General features: G+C 38.4%; 1 protein-coding gene and 1 pseudogene across 1 annotated transcript in view; both read left to right on the top strand.

Annotated features, from left to right (window-relative positions):
- The window catches only part of SYT16 (synaptotagmin 16), a 126,061-nt gene that overhangs the window by 9,375 nt on the left and 93,235 nt on the right, over window positions 1-23,451 (top strand). The window lies entirely within an intron of this gene.
- LOC110596742 lies at window positions 11,553-12,022 on the top strand (annotated as a pseudogene).

The raw sequence follows: 23,451 nt of genomic DNA, 5'->3' as shown, positions 1-23,451 counted from the left end.
AGCATTCCTTCTTGATTAAAACCCTAGAATACCTAGGTACAGAGGGAACATACCTCAAAATAGTAAGAGCCATGTATGATAAACTCACGGTCAACATATTGCTAAACTGACAAAAACTGGAAGTGTTTCCCCTGAAAACCAGAACAAGACAAGTCTGCCCACTCTTACCCCTCTGTTCAACATAGTGTTGGAAGTCCTAACTAGAGCAATCAGACAAGAAAAGGAAATAAGGAATATCCATATAGGAAAAGAGGAAGTTAATTTAACCCTCTTTGCTGACAATATAATCCATACCTTGAAAATCCAAGAGAATCTGTCAAAAACTTCCTTGCACTGATATAGGACTTTGGCAGAATCTCAGGATACAAAATAAAGCACAGTCCCATTCACAACAGCCATGGATGGAGGGATGAAATACCTTGGCATTTTCCTAACCAGAGAAGTGAAAGACCTCTACAAGAAAACTACAAAACACTGCTCAAAGAAATCAAAGAAGACACAAACGAATGGAAAAATATTCCATGCTCATAGATCGGAAGAATCAACATTGTTAAGATGTCCCTCCTACCTAAGGCAATCTACAGAGTCTGTGCAATACCCATTAAATTACCAATATCATTCTTCTCAGACCTAGAAATGACAATACAGAAATTCACATGGAAACATAAATGACCATGAATAGCCAAAACAATCCTTAGCAAAAGAACCTACTCAGTAAATGGTGCTGGGAAAACTGGCTGACCACATGCAGAAGAATGAAATGGACCAGTACTTATCACCATTCACAAAAACCAACTCTAAGTGGATTAAAGCCATAAACATAAAACCTCAAACTATAAAAATCTTAGAAAATGCAGGAGACACTCTTACGAAAGTTGGAATAAGCAGCCAATTCCTTATCAAAACCCCAAATGCCCATGCCGTAAGAGAGAAGATAGACAAGTGAGACCTCATCAATCTGAAAAGCTTCTGCAAAGCAAAAGAAATCGTCAAGAGAACAGGGAGACAGCCACAGAATGGGAAAAAAATATTTGCTAACTGTACATCTGATAAAGCCCTATCAATCAGGATCTACAAGGAACTTAGATGTGCCAAAAGAAGAAAAAATAAAACCCTATTAAAAAGTGGGCAAAAGATATGAATAGATACTTCTCAAAAGAAGACATATGAGCATCCAAGAGATACATTAAAAAATGCTCAGCTTCAGTAATCATCAAATAAATGCAAATTAAAACCACACTGAGATACCACATAACTCCGATCTGGATGGCCACTATCAATAACTCAAAAAACAACAGATGTTGGAGAGGATGCAGGAAAAAGGGAACACTTCTAAACTGTTGATGGGAGTATAAATTAGTACAACCTCTGTGGAAAACAGTGTGGCAGCTTCTAAAGGATCTAAAAATTGGCCTTTCATACAACTCAGCAGTCCCCCTTCTGAGAATATAATCAGAGGAACAAAAATCATTCTATAAAAAAGACAACTACACACACATGTTTATTGCAGCTCTGTTCACAATAGCAGAAACATGGAACCAATCGTTCTGCCCATTGAAAGTAGACTGGATTAAAAAAATGTAATATGGCTGTGTAATATACCAGAGTGTATACAGCCATAAAAAGGACAGCGTTATGAACTTCGCAGCAACTTGGATGAATTTAGAGACTATGATACTGAGTGATCTATCACAGAAAGAAATAACTGAGTGCCACATGTTCTCACTCATAAGTGGACCTTGAACAACTATTGTAATACTATAAGAAAGGGATTGGCAGTAGTGGGAAACTGCCAGGGGAGAGGGGGCAGAATTGTCAATGGTAGGAAACTGCCAGTGGGGCACACCTCATCAACAAGGGTACCTGCATAATTAACATTTGGGTACCTCACTCCGAATTATACCCCACATCTTCAAAATTAAAAAAAATTAAAAAATAAAAATATTTGATTATATACATGATGGAATATTATGCAGACATAAAGAAGGACAAAATTATGGACAACAACTTGGGTGGATTTAGAGTCTATAATATTCAGGGTTCTGTCCCAGAAACAAAGAACTGAGTACCACATGTTCTCATGCATAAGTGGACCCCAAACATTTACCATAATAACATAAGGGATTGGCAGTAGCAGGAAACTGCCAGGGGAGGGGAAGGGCATATAACATCAATAAGGGTACCTGATCTCAAACCAGGTGAAATTGAGACCGAAGGAAGGCCCATAAATAAAATAAAATAAAAGTGTGTTGGTTAAGTTCCAAATATTAGGAATATTCTAGATATTTTTCTGTTGTTGATTTCCAGTTTCAGGCCAATGGCCTGAGCACATTGTATTATTATGTTTTAAAAGATAATTAAAGTTTGTTTTATTTATTATTTTATTTATGTATTATTTATTTATTGTTGAATATATTCTAACTTGTTGAATGTTTCATATGTACTTGATAAGACTATGTATTCTATAATTGAAAAGAGTATTTTTCAGTTATTAGTGTGTGTTTTTCAGAATTTCTTTCTTTCCTTTCTTTTCTTTTCTTTTTTTTTTTTTTTTTGAGTCAGAGTCTCACTCTATTGCCCAGGCTAGAGTGCAGTGGCATGATCACAGTTCACCACAGGCTTGACCTCCTGGGCTTAGGTGATCCTTCCTCCTCAGCCTCCCGAGTGGCTGGCACTACAAGAGCATGCTACCATGCCTGACTATTTTTTTTATGTGTTTTGTAGAGATGAAGTCTCGCTATATTGTCTATTCTAGTCTAGAACTCCTAGACTCAAGCAATCCTCCCGCCTCAGCCCCCTAAAGTTCTGGGATTACAGGCATGAGCCACTGCAACTGGCCAGATTTCCTAATACTTATTTTGTCTATTGATTTTTTTTTTTCCTACTGGTTTTATTTTGTAGATCTCTGAGAGAGCAGTATTGAAGTCTCTAATTGTGGATTTGGCTATTTCTCTTTTTCATTTCTATCAGTTTTTGCTTTATGTAGTTTGAAGTTCTGTTGTTAAGCATATACACATTTCAGAAATAGATGTTTTCTTGGTGAATTGACCAAGAACTATGCAATGCCCCATTTTTATCTTGGGTAATATTGCTTGTTATAAACTCTACTTTGGTATTAATATGGCCACTCCAGCTTTCTTTTGATTAGTGTTGGCATATTTTATTTTCCATTTTTTAACTTTACCCTTATCCCATATGGTAAGTTTCTTGTACATACCATATAATTAATTGGGTCTTACTTTTTTTACTCCAATCTAGCAATTTTTTTTCTTTTGTTGGTGTGTTTTAATTGTTTGCATTTAATGTAGTTATTAATACTATTTTATTAAAATCTGTCATTGTACTAGATTCATTTGTTCTATCTATTCTTTGCTTCTTTTATCCAAATATTTTCTGCTTTCTTTTTATATCCATTCTGGGCTCATTATACAAAAAACTAATGGTCACACTAGAATTTTGACATACCTCTTTAATTAATTACAGTCTATCTTGAAATCATATTTCATTTATAGTATGATGATGTTACAACAGTATGCTCTGAATTTTTTCTATATTTTATTGATATCATATATTTTACTTTTACACATTCAATAAACACATAATACACTGACACTATTTTGCTTCAGACCATTGGTTATCTCTTAGAATGGTTAAAATAAGGAAAAAATTATATTTACCTTATTGATGCCACTTGAAACTTCTTTATTTTAACTTGTGCATATATGCCACTAATGAATTATCTCAACTTTTCTTTGAAACATTTGTCACTTATTTCTGAAAAATATTTTAGCTGTTTTATTCATTTACCTTTATTTAATTCAATTTGAAGCACTCTTCATTTAACACTTATAGTGCATATATGCTGCTAATGAATTATTACAGTTTTTGTTTGTCTGAAAAATATTTCTCATTTATTTGAAAAATATATGGGTTTATGGTCATAGTCACTTTCTTTCAGCACCTTAAGTTTGCCATTTCACCATGCTTACTTAATGTTCATATGAGAAATCTGTTGTAATTTTTTAAACTGGTTCTCTGTATGTGATGTGTCTTTTTTCCACCCGATGCTGTCAAGATTTTGCCTTTATCTTTGATTTTCCAGCAGAACGTGTCTAGAAATGTGTGTGGGTTCATGTGTACATGTGTGTATGTGTGTATGTGAATGATCTGGTATATGTTTTTCTTGTGTTTTCTAAGTTTATTAGGTCTATGGGTTTAGTGAATTTCATTAGTTTTGAAAAAGTTTTGGCCATCTTCTCTTCAGTTATTTATTCTACCCCATTCTTTCCTGCTCCTTCTTCTGGTATTTCAGTTAGATTGTTTGGTATTACCCCACAATTTTCAGATGTTCTCCTTTTTTCCAACACTCTTTTTTCTTGTTTCTATGTCAGTTTTGATGTAACTTCTTCAAGTTTACTAATATTTTCTTTGACTATGTCAAGTTTACAAAAACATTCTTCATCTCTGTTACCTTGTTTTTCATTTATGGCATTTTGATTGGATTGTATTTTTAAGATAATTTCAATTCACCCGCTGAAATTCCTCATCAATTAATGTACATCACCCCCTCCTTCCACTATGGTCTTTAACATATTAATTATAGTTATTTTAAATTCCCTGTTGGACATTTCCAGGATCTGAGTTGCATTTGAGTTTGACTTTCTTGATTGCTTTGTCTCTTGACAGGGTGTCTTCTTTCCTGCTTTTTTGTTTGCCTTGTAATTTATGACTGAAAATAGAACATCACATGTAGGGAAAGTATGTAGTATGTCTTCCTAAAAATGAGCAAGACTTTTCTAATGCGGGGCGTTTAGTGTGAGGGAGTTGAGTCAATTTAGTCAGAATCTGCATGGAGTTCTGTTGTTCTTGTTAATCTCAGTGAAATACGGACATCAAAATTCTTTATTATCACGTGTTTGGGGGGGAGCTTATTTGCTATAGGGTTTTGTCAAGATTAGCTCCATCTTCAGCTTTGTTTCCTTCTTTTTTTTTTTTTTGCCTGTATCAGGGAGGCTTTTGTCTCTTTCCCTGAAGAAGCCTGCTGTTACTCATTACGTAGTGTCTGCTAGTGTGGTGTGGTTGGGTTGGAGATTGTACTTTCCACAGTTCTAGAGCTGCCTCAGTCTTAGGCAGTTGCTGTGTTCCTATGTTTTGGGATTAGGACATTCTCAGTAATCCTGCTCTGCCTCCAGAGGTAGAGGATCTCTAAGGTCTGACCCAAGGTCTTCTTCCTGCCCCTTCCCCAGTGTTAGAAGTTTTTATTCTATTCTATTTATCCACCTTAATATGTACCTGTGGTTTGAGAGAAACAGGATTTGCTGCCCTTCCCGAAGTAGCTTGAAGCTTTTGTTTCATAGTAGGACTTCCTTTTTTTCCCTGTAGTAGCTGTTCTTCCCTGCCTTCATGACTATACCATGAGAGCAACTCTCTGCTCCTACCCTGCTCTGTCTTCTTTGAGAGTATCTGGTGGGTTCTGTGAAGAAGAGCTTCTAAGTGGGTTTGAATATCTCATGCTTTTGTAACTCCCATGGGTTTTTCACTCATGTACTAGCCCACATTTGATCTTTAGAAATTACTTGAAAATATTAGCTTAATTCTTACCAGCTTGTATGAATCCAGCATCTGTCCCTGGCAAGCAAGTGCCTGTGGCCTTTATCTCCTTGAAAGAAGTTGTCTCGTCTTAAATTTTGGATTAGTTGGTTGCATTATGACCTCAGCTCTTTGTTGAGTTTAAGAAAATATGTTATATACAAATTATCTAGATTTTGTTGTTGTTGTTTAAAGAGTGGAAATGTTTGGGCTGAAGAATAGATGTGTAAATAAGTATTGGTCTTCCATTAAAGAATTCTGTCATGCATAAGAGATACACATAACTAGTCCTATAAAAAGGTCTATGGAAGGTTATGGTAATGTACATGGTAACTTTCTAGATGGTTTTGCCGGAGGTGATCAGATAAGGTTCTACAGAGCAGATGGTATAGGACTGCAGACTGTGAGGATGTGTCACAATTTAATAGGTGAATGGAGGGAGAAAGGCATTCTGAAAGGAGAAAATGGCATGAACACTGACATGTGGACGTCTGACATTTTCCCGGATAGATCTTGAGGCTAAAGTTTAGTTTACAATTGGGAAAGTCTTTGTTTTTCATGCTAAGAATTTAGCATTTATCCTGTAGGCACTTCTATACTTGAGGGGAGTACAAACTAGTTAAACCTCTATGGAAAACAGTGTGATGATTCTTAAAAGCACTAGAAATTGACCTTCCATATGACCCAGCAAACCCCTTCTTGGAAATATACCCAGAGGAGCTCAAATTATTCTACAAATAAGATACTTGCATACACATGTTTATTGCAGCACTATTCACAATGGAAATCTCAAAAAGATCTTAATCAAGAGTGGCACCAATAGAGCTCTGCTTAAAAGGATAACTTTAGCATCAGTTTGGAGGCTAAACTAGAAGGAAGAATATATGTTGGAAAATTATTGAAGTAGCTTGTAAGAAGGAGCCTGTATAAGATAATATGAGTATATAAAGAGTAATAGCTATCATTATTTTGTCACTGCTTTGCCAAAAAGGCATCTCATAAGAGTCTTTGATGTGGCTCTGGCATGCCTAACGACACCACCCCACTGGTGCTAGGTAGAGGTAGAAGTACAGGTTCCCCTCTTGGCTTCCTTGACCCTAGAAGGAGTGTTCCTACTGAGTTGGGATAGGAGTTCCATCTTTCATGGCTTCTACTGACACTGAGGAGGGGGGTGGCCTCATTATCACTGGATGCTGGTGAATGTCTTGGGTCTCTGCTAGCCCTTCTCTGACATCACCTAAATGGGGATGGGGAGGAATGCCCCATTACTTCCAAGTGGAGGGAGAAGATCAGGCTCCCTGTATGGTCTCCACTGACACTATATGGGCAGGGGATGTTCATTACTGGTCATCAGGGATGATGAAAGTTCTGAGAGTCGGTCTTGTCTGGCACCCTTGGTGGAGATATTGGGGTGCCTCCTTACAGACTGGTGAGGATGGAAGTCTAGGCTCTCTATGTGGCCTTTATTGTCATGGGTGAGGGTGGGAGACTTAAGTTTTTCTGTGCTGTTTGACAGGAGTAGAGCAGTTATTTTATAAATTTTTTTTCTGTTTTGCTAGGTTGCCCTTTTCCAGGTCCTTTGGGCAGAGAGAGCACAAGCTTTTATTGAGGCTTTCTGTATGTGTCTGTGTCCATTGGCAGTTTTGTGCTGGCAGCTTCTTCAGCTTCAAGTCTAGGATATATGAAGCAAAATAACCCAAGGAACACACCACTGTGTTGTTCCTTGAGTCCCAAGTTCCTAGTCAGCCTGGCTTCTTCTCTGCACCTTTCAGTCTACTCATCTTTATTTTATATAGAATATTGAGAGTTTGGGGTTGTACTTAAGAGAGGAAGAGGGAAAAGTACACTTACTCTATCTTCCTGGAAGTCTTCACATTTGTGCTTAACAGCATTTTGACTTTGAATCCCACCCACTCCTTTCTATTTCACAGGGAAAATAAGAGCAATAGAAAAGGATAAAGGATAGTGTGGGTGTATAGGTATATATGAGGAGGAAAAATTCTCTATAAAGAGAGGTCTTGTACTATAGTCCTTCTTGACCAATCAAATATGTACTGACTGCTTACCATGTACAGAGTACATGGTACTCTGGGAACGGACAAGTATGCACAAATATAAGCCATGAATCTCTCCAGACTCTGCAGATGCTTATATCACTTGTTTAATCTGTTCCAGAGGATGCAAACATGTTTTTAATGCCCTTTGGTGACCGTGGGAATTGGGAATGCAGCATAGGCTTAGAATGAGACAGCCTCAGCCCAATTCACTCACAACTTTATAGATGGAAGAGCTTGGCTAAATTGCCTCTATGGAACTTCCATTTTTTTTCTCTCTCTGATGTGATATAGTCCACTAATTTACTTCCAGTGCCTTATTACCATTAGACAAAAGCTCTTATTTCTCTCTTTCCTCAAAATATTTAAATACCCTGAGGGCCCCATGACACTAGGATAAGTGACTGAACTCTTAATTGTATGAACATTAAAACACCTATTGTTCGTTTGTTTGTTTTTGAATTTTACTTGCAGGTTAACAGTCTTAAAGAATCCTCCTGAACTCAGTTGTGTTTTTATACTAAGGAGAGATGTAAACCATGGTACGTGGGCTGCTTTGCAGTCTGTTAAAGAGAGGTACTGGAGATACACTAGGAAAAGGCAGCATTTTAATCAGTGATTTATGTGCACATTTTAAAAAGCTTTGTCAACCCCGCTTTTCCTATTTAACCTTGAATGCTTTTCATAATGTTGCATCTTGATTTTATGTTTTTTAATGTGCCATATTTTTCTCCACAATAGATTTTAAGCTAAATTGGCCCAAAACAAGAGAGTGCTGAATGCTTTTTGTAACCATGGAAACATTTCTGGGCACTTACTGAGGACCTGGTTGCCAATAGTAATGTAACAGAGAAAATAGATACACTTCATTTAGCAGTTGCCGATGATTAAGAGGCAGAGAGACTACTTATAGTTCCATCCCAAGATAGGCTTTTTGGTTTAAAGACCCAAATCCAAAACACTACCTTCTCAGTAGAAAAGCAGCTGTCACACCTTTGATATGTGATGGGAAGGAGTTCTAATTGCATATAAAAATCATCTTTGTTTTCGTTTTTACCTCATACTTCTTTTTTTTTTTTTGAGGCTGTTTTTTTAAAAGTCACATTTTTTTTTTCCCCAAGAAATATGCTTACTATTTCCTGAAATAGCCTGCTAATGGAATTAATATTTTCCAAGTACATTGGCATATAGAACTTTAGAAACAATTTCTGGCTGACTGGAATATATTTTAAAAAATAGAACAACAGGCTTTAAAATCATGGTGATATAATTTGACTTTTCAATCAGGTTATTCTACTAGGTTAAAGTAACACGGAAGGGAAAGCTTTATAGTGTTCTTAGTTGTTGGTTGATTTCAACCTTTTATGAGTTGAAGGTGTTTTGTTCTGTCAATATTCTTGAGATTGCTTATGGCAATTGAGATTAAATGTTGTCAAGCAGTATAATATAGTTGATTCATAAATCATAGAGGATTTATTTTTCTACAGAATGTGCTGTTGCCTATGAAATGTTACATCCCACCTTTCCTTCCTTTGCAATACTGGAACTTTGCTTTCTCATTGCATGAGTAAAAGTAAGCCTATGCCTAATTAAATTTATCTTCATTTGTTAGTCCTTCATTTCATGGCATTTGCCATTATGTTCCTTGATTATCCAGAATTGTCTAGGGAAAAGATTCAATATTCTGCGACAGCTTCAGAATCTATTTTTTAAAAGCTTTATGAAGTTAATTTCCTTGATATTTTGATTTGCATGTTTTAGTCAAGGTAGGTATTAATGAACATAATAGGAGCTGACATACAGTTTTCAGAGCCTTGACATTTAAGGCAAAACGATTATTATTGCCACTATTACTTATTTTGCAATTTTGTGTCACTTTTGGAGGAAATGTCAGCGATGTACAAAAATCCTATAGGGACAGATGTTAGAACATGTAACATACAAATGATCAAAATATGGATTCAGCATTTACCTTGATTTCTGGGTTTTATTATGATAGATTGCTGGAATGTTTTCAAGGAGAGATTAAAAATGAGAAGATTAATCCTTTTGTTGTTTTTTTCATTTGTGCCATTGTTAGGAATGGACTAGAGGAATTAGAGACAAGTTGCACTCCATATAAGGTTAAATCTCATTTTAACAATACTTAAGGAATTAGAAATTTTTCTTTATTAATAGAATCACTTGATAATAAAAAAAAAAAAACCTCAGAAGTATTTCTTTCCCTGAAGAAAGTAATAGAGCCAGAATATCTTTTTTTTTTTTTCCTTTCTTTCTTTTTTTTTTTTTTGAGTTGGAGTCTCACTCTCACCCAAACTGGAGTGCAGTGGCTGCTCCTGGCCACCGCAGCCTCGACCTTCTGGGCTTCGGCGATCCTTCCGCCTCAGCCTTCCGAGTAGCCGGAATTACAGGCATGCGCTACCACGCCCGGCTGATTTTTTGATTTATTGTAGAGATGAGATCTTGCTGCCCAGGCGGGTCTCGAACCCGCTGGCTCAGGGAATCCACTCACCTCAGCCTCCCAAAGGCCGTGTTTACAGGCTGAGCCACCGAGCCCGGCTTTTCTTTTTTTTCTTTCAATGATACAGCCTGAAGGGGAAGAAGCTAGAACGAGGCAGACAGAAACTGCAACTTAATAAGGTCATTTCTCATTTCTTTTGTTTCTTTTTGCTGAGGAAGATACTCACGTGTTTGTATGTTTTTTTTTTTAAATTTTTTTAAATACCAGAGATATTATCCTCTTCTCTTCTTCCCCCTTCCATTCTTTTTTTCTTTGATAAATTCCCTCTTTCCTCCCCAGTAACCTTTTCCAGTGTCCACCCTTGAGGAGAATGAGTCTCATTTCTGTAAAGGAGCCTGAAATGTGATTATAAGTTCCTCTTCCCTTTGAACCCCTGTTAATTATACCAAGAAGTAGTCTAGGTCATTGCTAATGGAGTTTTTAGTGCCCCTTACATTTAAAACAAAGAAAAATGTGGAGTAATATAAAGAACAGTCACAAATCCACCACTTTACCAAATCTTAAATTTTTGTCATATTTAATTCTGATTTATTTTAAAGAAGTTCTCTAGGATAGATAGAATTGATATTCCCTGAGAGGCCCTTTTTGTTCTCTTTCTCTTCTCAATAGGGGCAAAACAAATCTAAACTGGGGGGCTATGATTCCCATTGTGTTTTTATTCTTTTGCTGCATGCATGTGTTTCTGTAAACTACATATAACCTAATTTTGCATGTTTTAAAACTTTATACAAGTGATATAATATTGAACATATTATTCTGCCATTTGTTTTTTCTTCCCACTCAACATTATACTTTTGAGTTATGCAGATATATGTAGATTTGTTTTATCCTAACTGCTACACAGTAGTCAACTCTATTAATATACCCATTTCCATCCTTAATTTGATGAATATTTATTTTCAAATTTTCACTATTAAAATAATTCTGAAATGCAAATATCTCTTTAAGCATGTATACTGGGGCTTATTTAGATGAAATGTATGAAAAGACAGACCAAGTTCAAGCTCCTTTCTTAAAGTAAGTAGTTTCTTCCCTGATTGAGGGTCCTTGAATAAATCTTTCACGTCTCCTGCTTTTCCTTGAGTGTTTTTAAATCGGCTTCTTTTCTCTATAACTGAGAGAGTCATAATCAATAGTATATTTAACACATTAAAAGAATATTAAAGGAAAAAAAGAATACAAGTACTAGAAGTTGTATTTTTCACAGCAAGCTTAAATAATGAATCAATGAGAACATGGGACCATGATACTAAATTTTAGGATGGTTACAGGTTCCTTTGAAACGTTAATGAAAGTTACAAACCTATGTATCCAGAAGGGCACATACATGACATATTGAAGTTTTATAGTGAAACTTCATGGGTTCATGGACCTCCTGAAGTTCATGCATGGAATTCCAGATTAAAACCTACCAAGTGGGTGGCACCTGCGAGCCGAAACTGAGACAGGACAGGGTGGCACCGACTGCGAGGTAAGAGGAGAGTGGCCGCGGGGACCGCCTTGTGCCAGCAGCCCTGACAGGGCGCCAGGAACTCCAAAGCTCGGGGCCTGTGGCCCTTTGCTTTGGCGGCAGGGGGTGGCAACTCAGCTTTGGTGCGGCTTTTACTCAGCTTTGGTGCGGCCTCAAGGCCGAGTCGTACCCCGCTTGGTATTCACGCACCGCGGCTCCATGATCTGTGATGAAGATGGGGATCTGGCTCACGAGTTCTATGAGTTTTTCGTCACCAATCGTCACCAAGAACGGGCAGAAGCTGGCCAAGCTGAGGCGTGTGCATAGGAATCTGATTCTTCAGGGCATCGTGAAGCTGGATCCCCCCGCCTCCACGTGGATTTTCCTGTGATCCTCTATGAGGTGTGAGCCTGGGAAGTGGCAGGCATAAGCATCCCCTGCCCCAGCAAGAAGTCTCCAGGCTCAAGGTGTGGCTTCCATTGAGGCACCCAAGCTGGGGCCACAACCCTGAATGAACTCCGTTGGTCTAGAACCTTTACTTTGAGCGGGTCAGTCCACCGCGGTGTTGGTTGGATGTTGGTTTGTGTGTGGCCAAGAGGTGGTTGGAGGCTGGTGAAGGCTAATGGCAGACTTAGCAGCCCTCCATCCCCAACCACTCCTGCAAGAGGCATGGCAGGGCATATACCAGTCGGGAATACCTGGTTCCTGGTTCTTTGCCTGGCCTACTTTCTTTGAAACTTGCCTGGGGCCTATCCCTGCTAGAGGCTACAGCCCTTTACAAGCAAGGTCTGCCTTCTTCCAGCCCCTGGGCTGTGGTGCTATACACAAGTGGGAACTTCCTCTCCTTCACTTCTCTTTTACCCACTAGTCAGAGCTATTTGCTACCTCGATTCCTCCTGTGTTGGACAGAGGCTATGGGCAGTGCAAGTCTGTCTTCCCACCTGCCTGTCATTTGTTCCCACCTTCAGATGTATGGACAGTTTGCTACCTGTCAGTAGGAGTGGGGACTAGTGTGGGAGGCTTCTCTTTCCACCCAGGACTGGGCTGATCCCCTTACTTGTTGTCCCCATACACCCTCAGTTGAGAAGCTGAGAGGGTACAGGCCAGGGTCGGGATGGGCTATGGCTGCTTGTATCCATGGAGAGTTATTCCATCCCACCTATTTTGTCTAATCCCCCATGTCTTTGCACCAGCCTCCCACCCTGCACACACACACATGCATACACAATTGGGAAGGGACAACACCCTAAGACTGGTGCCAGTAGCTGTGAGTGGCCCCACCACCCACTCCCCTACAGTAATCCCCATCCCTCAAGATCAGTCAAGGGAAAGTACTGGAGCCTCTGGGTAGGACAAAAAAGAGGAAAATCATAATTCCTTTTACTTATAATGTGAAGGTTTGTAAATAGTTCATGATGATGTTGAGGCAGTCTCTGATTTCTACATAGAGATGACTTTTTGTAAAATACTGTGCAAGCTCTGTGCTTCTAGAGTGTGGGAAATGGCTTGGGGAGGGTGGCCCCCAACCTAGGAAGATTGTTGTGTTATTTGTTCAATTTCAATAAAATTATTTGTAGAGCCTGCAAAAAACAACAACAACAACAACAAAAACTACCAAGTTTACAAGAGGAAGCCATTGTACCATTTCCTTTGCAATTTGACTTTTCTTCTAAGAAAATAAACTTAGAGAAATATATCAGGGGCTGTGCTTGGTCTTATCCATTCTTCTATATCATGCTTTGGATGTTGGGTTTAGAGTTCTGTAAACTGTAATTCTCCTTTAAAGGAGGATATTCTCCTATGTTGTGCCAGAAACAGCAGTAAAGGGACTGACAGATGGCATCAGGGGAGAAGGGACTTACTTCTGTTATACTCTTTCTGTTGTAGGAACCCCAACGCAGGCCTTCACACTGATATTAGCAGTTTGGGTTCTAGTCTCCAATTTCTTTCAGCATTCCAGAACCAGCTTCATTGTAACCCACACAGAGGTAACAGCCAGGCAATTTTCCTTCCTCAGATTCTGAGTCCCAAATCTGTGGAGCTTCTAGTTTCTTATAATTTGACTGCTTCTCTTGGATTCCTCAGGCTGAGGGTGGTAGCTGTTTCCTTCAGTTACCATATTTTTCTTTCTATTCAATGAACACTCGATATCTATGAAACCAGTTCCCTATATTAAATTCCCTCTGTTGAAATACTTTCTGCTTCCCTGACTAGAACTTGACCTGTATCATAATTAAGGTATTGTCAAGTCATTGCATAGATCTTTTTTTTTTTTTTTTGAGTTGGAATCTTACTCTGTTGCCCCAGACTGGAGTGCAGTGGCCGCTTCCGGCCACCGCAGCCTCGACCCGCTGGGCTCCAGCGAACCTTCCGCCTCAGCCTTCCAAGTAGCCAGAATTACAGGCATGCGCTACCACACCCGGCTGATTTTTTGATTTATTGTAGAGATGAGGTCTCACTGCCCAGGTGGGTCTCAAACCCGCGGGCTCAGGCAATCCACTCACCTCAGCCTCCCAAAGGCGCGGGATTACAGGCTGAGCACCGAGCCCGGCCATTGCATAGATCTTAAAGTCATCTGTACTAATTCTACAAAAGCTAGAATCTGCAGGTAAACTGAGACTTTCTGGATATTATAGGTAACTGGTGAAACAAACTCTAAGTCTGATATTTATAAGCCAAACAAATAAATGAAAATCTGATATTCATAAGCCAAACAAATAAAGACAACATGTCAGGTGATGATAAGCGCGAAATAGAAAAATAAAACAGGATAAGGGGATACAAATTAATTGATTGAGTGCTAGTTTATATAACTAGTCCTATATTTTAAATAGAATGACCTCTCTGATAAGGCAGCATTTAAACAGAGACCTACATGAAGTGAGGGAGTGAACTATACAGATATTTGGGGGAAGAACATTCTGGATAAAGGGAAAAGTAAGTGGACATGCCATAGGGTGGGGTGAAGAATGAGTTTGGTGTTTAATTGGTGATAACTGTGGCCCAGCCCATGCTCATCAGCATCATCTGGTCATCAATAATACTCTTCAGTTGTTACTCTGGAATTTCTGCTGACCTTGAAATTCCTCAATGTTTCATACATTTTTACTTAAGGATGCCAGATATGGGATTATCACAGGAGACATTTTTGTTTATGGAAAGCCTTCAATAACTTTCATATCATTTCAAATACCAGTTTTTCTTTTGAGGAAAAGAAACAATTACAAAGTTGAAACTTTAAGCATTATCTTCTTGGACTGTAATATCAGAACCTAGTTCAAAATCAAAATAAGAACTTCAAGTTTTTCTCTATCTGGTTTCTATTGTTTTGATCTTGCAAAAAACAGCCACTTCCAAACTTGTATACAAAACATTGGAAAAATTGTTCTTTAATATTTGGAGCCATAATGATGAGCAGTTGCAGCTGTTTGAGTTTGTGCTGCATAAGTTTGTACATGAACCACTATTTTTTACCCTTGATACTTCCCTTTGCAAAATTGGACTTATTCTTAATTATAAAATGACATTGGGGCAATATTGCTTATGTCCCAGAAACCATGCTACAGTGGAACTAAACTCAAGTTATATTGGGAATGTCTCAATTTCTTATAAGCAAAGACAAAGAAGAGGGTAAACTCAAGTAATTGATAATCTGGGAGTAAATCTGGTTTCATGGGCAGTTTTCTCCAGAAGTTCAAATGTCAGTTTTGGAACCTGTTTTCTCTCCCTCCATCTCCAGTTTCCAGTCTGTTTCCATCTGACTTGGCTCCATTCTCAGGCTCCATGTATAGTTAGATAGTTGTGGGAAACTTTAGGTTTATGTCCCCTTAGGTTATAATCCAGTGGAGAAAAAGTCCCCTACTACTTTGTGGCAATTAAAAAAATCCTGAAATTATCACCAATTGGCTTGATTCACTTGACTTGAATTATGTGGTAAACCTTAGCAATCACTGATGTCAGGAAAATGTGATATTCTTATTGGCCAGGCCTAAGTCATATGCCACTCCTGGAGTTTGGGGTAGAGAGAGCTTTGCCAGAAACATTGTCTGAGAGCAGAGGAAAAGTTTGTTTTTTGGAAGAAAATTAGGATTACGGAAGTGGGAAGAATAGATGTTGAGTGGCAAAAATCACAACAGTTTTATGAGCGTAATCAATGCCTTTCATGGACATCTTCATTGACTGCTTGCACACTGAAAGTTGATTACAAGTCTGTTGCAAGGATAAGCCTAGATTTCTTGTGTCACCCCATATGCAATATATCACCACAGATGCCCCAATCACCTATTTCTCAGTGCTTATGATTGCATGTCTGCCACATGCCAGGAAAATCATAATCTCATTTGATGGCATATATCATCTGTCACTGCTGAATTATATCATGGCTTCTTTCCTGAATGTTAGAAAATCTCCTTAACTCACCTTTTTAGATTGGCATAACCATATGGGATCTGTATTAATTGTCTATTGCTGCATGGTATAGTACCCCAAACTTAGTGGCTTGAAACAACACACATTTATTATTTCATAGTTTCTATGGGCCAGGAATCTAGGCATATGTTAGCCAAATACTTTGCTTAGGCTCTCACAAGGCTGCAAACTATCAGCTATGCTGCATTATGATCTGGAAGTTCGACTGGGGCAAAGTTCACTTCTAAGCTCTCTTAGGTTGTCAGAACTTATTTTCTTGCAGAGGTAGGACTGAGGGCCCCAGCTTCTTGCTAGATATTGGTTGGAGATCACCTTAAACCCCTGGAGGTTACCTACAGTTCCTAGAGACCACTTGCAGTTTCTTGTCACATGTGCTTTTCCAACATGGCTGCTGACTTCATCAAGCTAGAAAAGGAATCTCATATGATGTATTGTAATTGTGGGTATGACATCCTATCACCTTTGCCATACTCTACTGATTAGGAGAAAATCACAAGTTCTATCAACACTGAAGGGAAGGGGAATTACCAAAGGCACGAACACTAGAAAGTGGGATTCAGGGGGGCCTCCTGAGAGTCTTGCTGCCACAGGATACTAGAGTGTCCATTTAAATAAGCAGAGAAATTGCACAAAAGTAGAATCTACTTACATGCCTTCATAAGTTATTTATTCTTATAGATTTTTTTTAAAATGAGGAAATTGTATTTTTGCTTTAAAAGACAACTTCTACTTTATCTTGCAAATAGTACATCCAGAAGTTGTTCTTAAGACGGTTTTGGTTAGAAGCTAAGTCTATTGACCTGAATTGATTTTGAAATGTAGGGCAACCCCCTCGGGTCCCCTCCCAATGTGGGAGCTTTTCTGTCCTCTCAATAAATCCTGCTTAAAAAAGAAAAAAGAAATGTAAAGAATGTAAAGTGGATGCAAAACTTCTTAGGAAAACTCACACTGGCATGTGCTTTCTCATAGGAAGTGTCCAAGACAAGAGACCTTGTCAAGAGTCCTTATTGATTTTGTAGATCATGCCAGATGAGGAACTCCTCAGTTGCTAATATCAGTAATGATAAACATAATAGTGATAGGTGTTCAATAAACTGCAACCTCAACTGTGTCATGGATATTTTATATGTACTATATTATTCAATCATCATCATAATGTTATAAGGTATGTCCAGGGTGATGGATCATTATTTTTATTTTTAAAGAAAAGGTAGTCATTTTAGAGAAATTAAGTAACCTATTCAGTGTCCCTAGCTGGGAAGGAAGCTGGGATTTCAAACCAGGTGTCTGACTCAAAGTATCAAAGCATCTTCCTCATGGTGGCTGCTGTCTACCATGTGGGTTGAAGTGCACCCACTTCCATCGCAACAAGGGAATTCCTAGGCATTACATTTTCTGAGAGGAGACTTAAATGTTCCTAAGTTGAGTTTAAGGAATTTATGTGAAATTAGACTGCATTTACAATCTCCGTTTCTCTACCTCTTGCTTGCCTTTCCATTCACTGCATTTGGGCTTCTATTCTTCTACTTACTCCCACAAACACATTTGTTTTTAGTTTTTTTGGATTGATAGCAACCTCCTGAATTTTTCAGTCGTGTAATCAGCACCCCTTTCCATTTTACTTGACTTATATTGGCAGTGAATATTGTTGAATATTCCTCCCCTGAAACTTGCTCCTCACCTGGGTTCTGGACTTCACTCTTTCTTGGTCTTCTCCTAGCCACATCCCGTCTCTCCTTTTTATTCACTTTACTCTGCCTGTCTCCTAATATTTAGTTCTCTCTTATATGGTTTCTATGACTTCCACTACAAATCCATCTCTAGTCTGGATCTCTATCTTGAACTATAGGCACATATATCTCGCAGCCTACACTTGGAGGGCAGGTAACAGGTACCTCAAATTAAATATGCTTAAAAACGTATCTAGTAATCTTCCTTTCTTATTTCATTTATGGAAAACCCAGTCATCCAAGCGAGAGAGAAGTCCTTCTTAGCCCCTTATCCCTCACAGCTCTCAATCCTGCCTACTTTATTTTTTATTTTAGCATATACACAGTCCTGTCTCTGCTACTCATTTTGTATCTGTCCAACTCCTCTCACCATAATTCAGATATGCATCTTCTTCTGCTTGGTCTATTCCAATAATGTCCTAACTGGTTTCCTCAATTTTTGTTATTTCCATCTTTTATTCATTCTCCAGGTTCCCCTCAGCATCAGATTTTGTGTCTTCTCATACAAAAAAGTTTTCTGGAATGACTTCCTTTTTTTCTTTGTTTATATTGTGATTCTGTTTATATAAGATTCAAAAACATAATAAAGGCTAGGGATGGGTCTAAACATCTTACAATGAAGAGGACAGCTCCCCATAGCAAACACTTTTTTTACAAAAAATTTATTTTAAAGATGTGGGGTACAATTCAGATCATGCAGATGAAGTTTGGACCTCCCTTTGGTCCACACTTTCCCTGGTTTGGGATCAGGTACCGTTATTGGTGTTTTGTGCTACCCCCTCTTCCCTGGCAGTGTCCCTCTACTGCCAATCTCTTTCTTATAATATTATGGTAAATGTTCAGGGTCCACTTATGAGTGAGAACATGTGGTACTCAGTTCTTTGTTTCTATGATAGATCACTGAGTATGATAGACTCCAAATCCATCCAAGTTGCTGTGAGGTCCATAATTTTGTCCTTCTTCCATAATATTCCATTGTGTATATGTACCATTTTTTTTTCCAGTTCACTTTTTGTCGGGCAGCATGGTTGAGTCTATGTTTTTGTTATTGTGAATAATGCCGCAATAAATAAAAAATGAGTGTGCTGGTGTCTTATTTATAGAATGGTTTGACTTCTTCTGGGGATATTTTCAGAAAGGGGTTTGATTGCTGGTTCATATGGAAGGTCAATTTTTAAATCCTTTGGGAATCACCATACTGTTTTCCACAGAGATTGTACTAGTTTACACTCCCACCATCAGTTTAGAAGAGTTTCCATGTCCCCATGTCTCCAGCATTTGTTGTTTTTTGAGTTATTGATGATGGCCATCCTGACTGGAGTTAGTTGATATCTCGGTGTGGTTTTAATTTGCATTTCTTTGATTATTAGTGAGGCTGAGCATTTTTTCATGTCTCTTTTGTTATATGTCTTCTTTTGAGAAATGTCTGTTCATACCTTTACCGACTTTTTAATAGGGCTGTTTGTTTTCTTCCTTTTGGCACATTTGAATTCCTTGTAGAGCCTCGATGTTAGGCCTTGTCAGATATACAGTTGGCAAATATTTTTCCCATTCTGTGGGTTGCCTCCCCACTCTCTTGAGGGTTACTTTTGCTTTGCAGAAGCTTTTCTCGCTTGTCAATCTTATCTCTTATTGCATGGGCTTTTGGAATTTTAATCAAGAATTGGTTGCCTATTCCTATTTCTGTAAGGGTGTTTCCTATGTTTTCTAAGATTCTTAAAGTTTGAGGTTTTACGTTTAGGTCTTTGATCCATTTAGAGTTGATTTTTGTATATGTTGATAGGTAGAGGTCCTGTTTCATTCTTCATGTGGTCAGCCAGTTTTCCAAGCACCATTTACTAGATAGGTTCTCCTCTCAGTGGTTATTGGTGAAGGCTTTGTTGAAGATGAGTTGGCTGAGAAATTGAGGTTTTGCTTCTGGAATCTCTGTCCTGTTCCATTGGTCTATATGCCTGTTTTTGTACCAATACCAACCTGTTTTGATTATTGTAGCCTTATAATAAAGTTTAAAGTCTAGAAGTGCTTCCTGCTTTCTTTTGCTGAGAATTGTTCTGACTATTCATGGCCGTTTATGTTTCCATATGAATTTCTGTATTGTTATTTCCACTTCTGAGAAGAATGATGCTGGTAATTTAATGGGTATTGTGTTGAATCTGTAGATTGTCTTGGGTAGGATAGACATCTTAACAATGTTGATTCTTCCAATCCATGAGCATGGAATATTTTTCCATATGTTTGTGTATTCTTTGATTTCTATGGAATGATTTCCTTTGAAAGATATGTAGCCTTTAATGACTTGGGCCTACTGTCATCCAGCATCCTGCAATACTGGCATACTTCTCACTTAAAGTATGAAAACCTTTGATTTTCTCTTTCTGCCCTGGTGAAAAGTTCTTATCTCTCAGTTGTTATCTCAAGCAGTGTTTTTTCTAGGAAGCCTTATCTATCTTCTTTCTCTTGCTGTGTCACATTCTGCATATTCCCTGCCCTTTTCTGGCAGTTAGCTGCTTTCTCTTCTTTGCTCCAATAGCATATTGCATTTTTCAATAATATAGATTTTTATATTGTATCTAACTTTAAAAAAAAATAAGTATACTCACCCAAATCTAAAGACTCTTTGATGGTAGAAATTTGTGTTTAAAAAAAAAAATCCCTACATTGCCAGCATTTAGCACAGCATCAGTTTCATGAATGGAAAGGAAAAATGACTTGATGAATGAGCATAAACCTAATCTTAGCTGTCACCACTGTATCTCATTATCTTTGGAAAAATGATAAGCCTGTAGCTATCCTACAAGTAATTATAGATTACAAATTGTTGAAGAATCTGGCCAATGACCCTCTCTAGGGTTCTTAACGTTTTTGACACTCTGTGTTTGCCTGATGAAGTCATAAGGCAAAAAGACAATATTTTAAGATCTGCTTTGACCTTCTTTATTTAGCATTAATGAGAAATTAAGAGACATTTGCTATGATCTGAATGTTTTTGTGAGTATTTTGTGTCTCCCTCATTTCCAAATTCATATGTTGAAATCTAATCAACAATGTGACATATTACAATGTGACAGTATTACAGTATTACAAATGTAGGGCCTTTGGGAAGTGACTAGATCATGAAGGCAGAACCCTTATGAATGAGATTAGTGCCCTTATAAAAGACACCCAAGAAAGCTGCCTTGCCTCCTTTACCTTGTGAGGACACGGGGAGAAGGCTATGTCTATGAATCAGAAATTGGCCTTCAGCAGACACCAAATCTGCTGACACCTTAATCTTGGACTTTCCAGACTTTGGAACTGTGAGAAATATTTTTTTTTGGTGTGTTTCAGTGTCTCTGTTGCCCAGGCTGGAGTGCAGTGGAATAATCACAGCTTACTGCAAACTCAACCAACTAAACTCAGTTAATTGTCCTACATCAGCTTCTCAAAGTGTAGCTGGGACCACAGGTGTATGCTCCCACACTTAGTAATTTTTAAATTTTTCTTGGAGAGACGAGGTCTCCCTATGTTGCCCAGGCTGGTCTCAAACTTGTGGGCTCAAGCGATCCTCCTGCTTTGGCCTCCCAAAGTGCTGGGATTACAGGCATGAGCCACCACACCCAGACAAATTTCTATTGTTTATAAGTCAGTCAGCTTATAACATTTTGTTATAGCAGCCTGAACAAATGAAAATAAATTGTGAGTGTTATTGTGTCAACCTTCACTTTTAGTTATTGGTTGTTTCCCTGAGAGATACAGCAAGACATATGAGGCCTGCCTCCAGGATTGAAGCCCTGGAGCTGTGGTTGCAATGGTGAGGCTAACGTGGCATTCCCCTGCAGAGTAGCTGTGAACACTCATTGCAGAAAACTTGGCAATAGTGAAACCATTACACTGTCTCTTGTAGAACCATTTGATATGTTCTGGCAACATCTCCTGAGCACGCTCCAGGGACAAAAGATCAAGGGAACAGTAACTCTTCTTTGGCACTCCAGCTGTGAAAATGAAGTCATGATGTTTCAGCTTCTATGGCACAGCCCCAAGTCATTTTCACAAGAGGTGTCCTCTAGTTAAAGGATTTTTAGCTAAGATGGAAGTGATGTTATATATACCAGAGAGGTACTGTCGTCCAATATTCATACAGAAGAATATTTATTGTACTCATCACCAACTGAATCTTTGAAATATTTCAAGCATATTTTTGCTTTAAAGCATGGCATTGATTAGGATGGAATTCTTGTCAAACTATAAGTATTTGATCCCTGCACATGTTTCCAAAACAGCTAGGATTTTATCGATGTTAACTTTGTATCATTATTTCTGATGTACATATTTGAGCTTTTCTGCTAAACTATAAACTCCTTAGGACAAGGACCATATATTAATCATCCCCCATACCCCATCATGACTGTGTTTTACACCACCATGTCTTGCATATACTAGAAGCACAATAAATATTTCACAACTTAAGTTAGGGAAAGGTTAAAGCATGCGAAGATTCTGGAATAGCTTTGTCAGACAAAAGAAGACTTAAGGGAACGTGCCAAAAGAATCTTAGTGCATGTTCCTTTGGCCTACTCTGTTTTGAGGAATTTTTAAATTGTGGGTATTTTTAAAAACTGTGAAAAACTGACATTCATCAAATACTGTTTCATTAATAATTCTTCAGAGATCCAGAGTTCCATTGTTGGTGCAGATGAAATAAATGCTTCCTCCTACTTAACTAGTCACTTTATATTAGTCTCCTTTGCTTGATCTTCAATGTTTCCCTGACTTCTAAATGTCATCATAATCTGGGGCTCTGTCTTAGGGCTGGTTTCTCTACCATCATTACATCCTAATCTAATTCATATGCTGATGAGTCTACATCCCACTCTTGAATTATCCACGTGTATGCTTGCAGCTCTACTTGCTGTCTAATGGACATATCAAACATAATATTTCCATCTGAATTTCTGATCTCTGAAAATCCTGTACTTTTCACCATCTTGCCTATCTCTAAAAAGCATCTCTATTCTTCCAATTTTTCAACTCAAAAATCTTGGAGTCATTACTCACACCTCTGCCTTTTTTTCATACATTTTTCATCAGCGAATCTGGCTGGCTCTACCATAGCGATATATCTAGAATCAGGCTGTATCTTCTCATCATCACTGCTTTCATGGTGCTTTAAGTCACCATTAGCCCCTAGGTTATTGAACTTTCCTCCTAATGATTTCTCTCCTCTCATATGATGTGTTGTCACAGCGCTCAGAGCATTCCTTTTAAAACTTATGTTAGGGCATGCCATTTTTCTGCCATTGATAATTTCCAACTCATTTAGAGTAAAAGCCACAGCCCTTGCAGTGGCTACAAGGTCCTCAGTAATCAGCTCTGTTGCCTCTCTGACCTCTTTCTGCTGTTTGCCCCATGTCTCCTCTGCTTCAGCAACTCTGGTTCCCTTGGGTCTTCTTCCAAAACATCAGCTGTGCTTTTGCACTAGTTGTTTCTTCTGCCTGGAATGCCTGACATCCAGACGTCTCCAGGTCTTGCTTCCTCACTCCCATTGGTTCTTTGCTCAGATGGGCCCTTCTCAGAGACCTTCCTGACCACATGAATTTAAGCTGTACCTTTCTCTACTCTCTGCCTATTCCCATTTCCTTTCCATGCCTTATTTTTTTCTCTACATTTGTCTGTCTCCATGAGGGGCAGGCATTTCCATCC

Source organism: Carlito syrichta, unplaced genomic scaffold, assembly GCF_000164805.1.
Source record: "Carlito syrichta isolate Samal-C Ts95f unplaced genomic scaffold, Tarsius_syrichta-2.0.1 Scaffold313381, whole genome shotgun sequence".
NCBI classification, from domain to species: Eukaryota; Metazoa; Chordata; class Mammalia; order Primates; family Tarsiidae; genus Carlito; species Carlito syrichta.
Note: the sequence above shows the minus strand (reverse complement) of the source record. Positions and strands in the feature narration are given on the sequence as shown.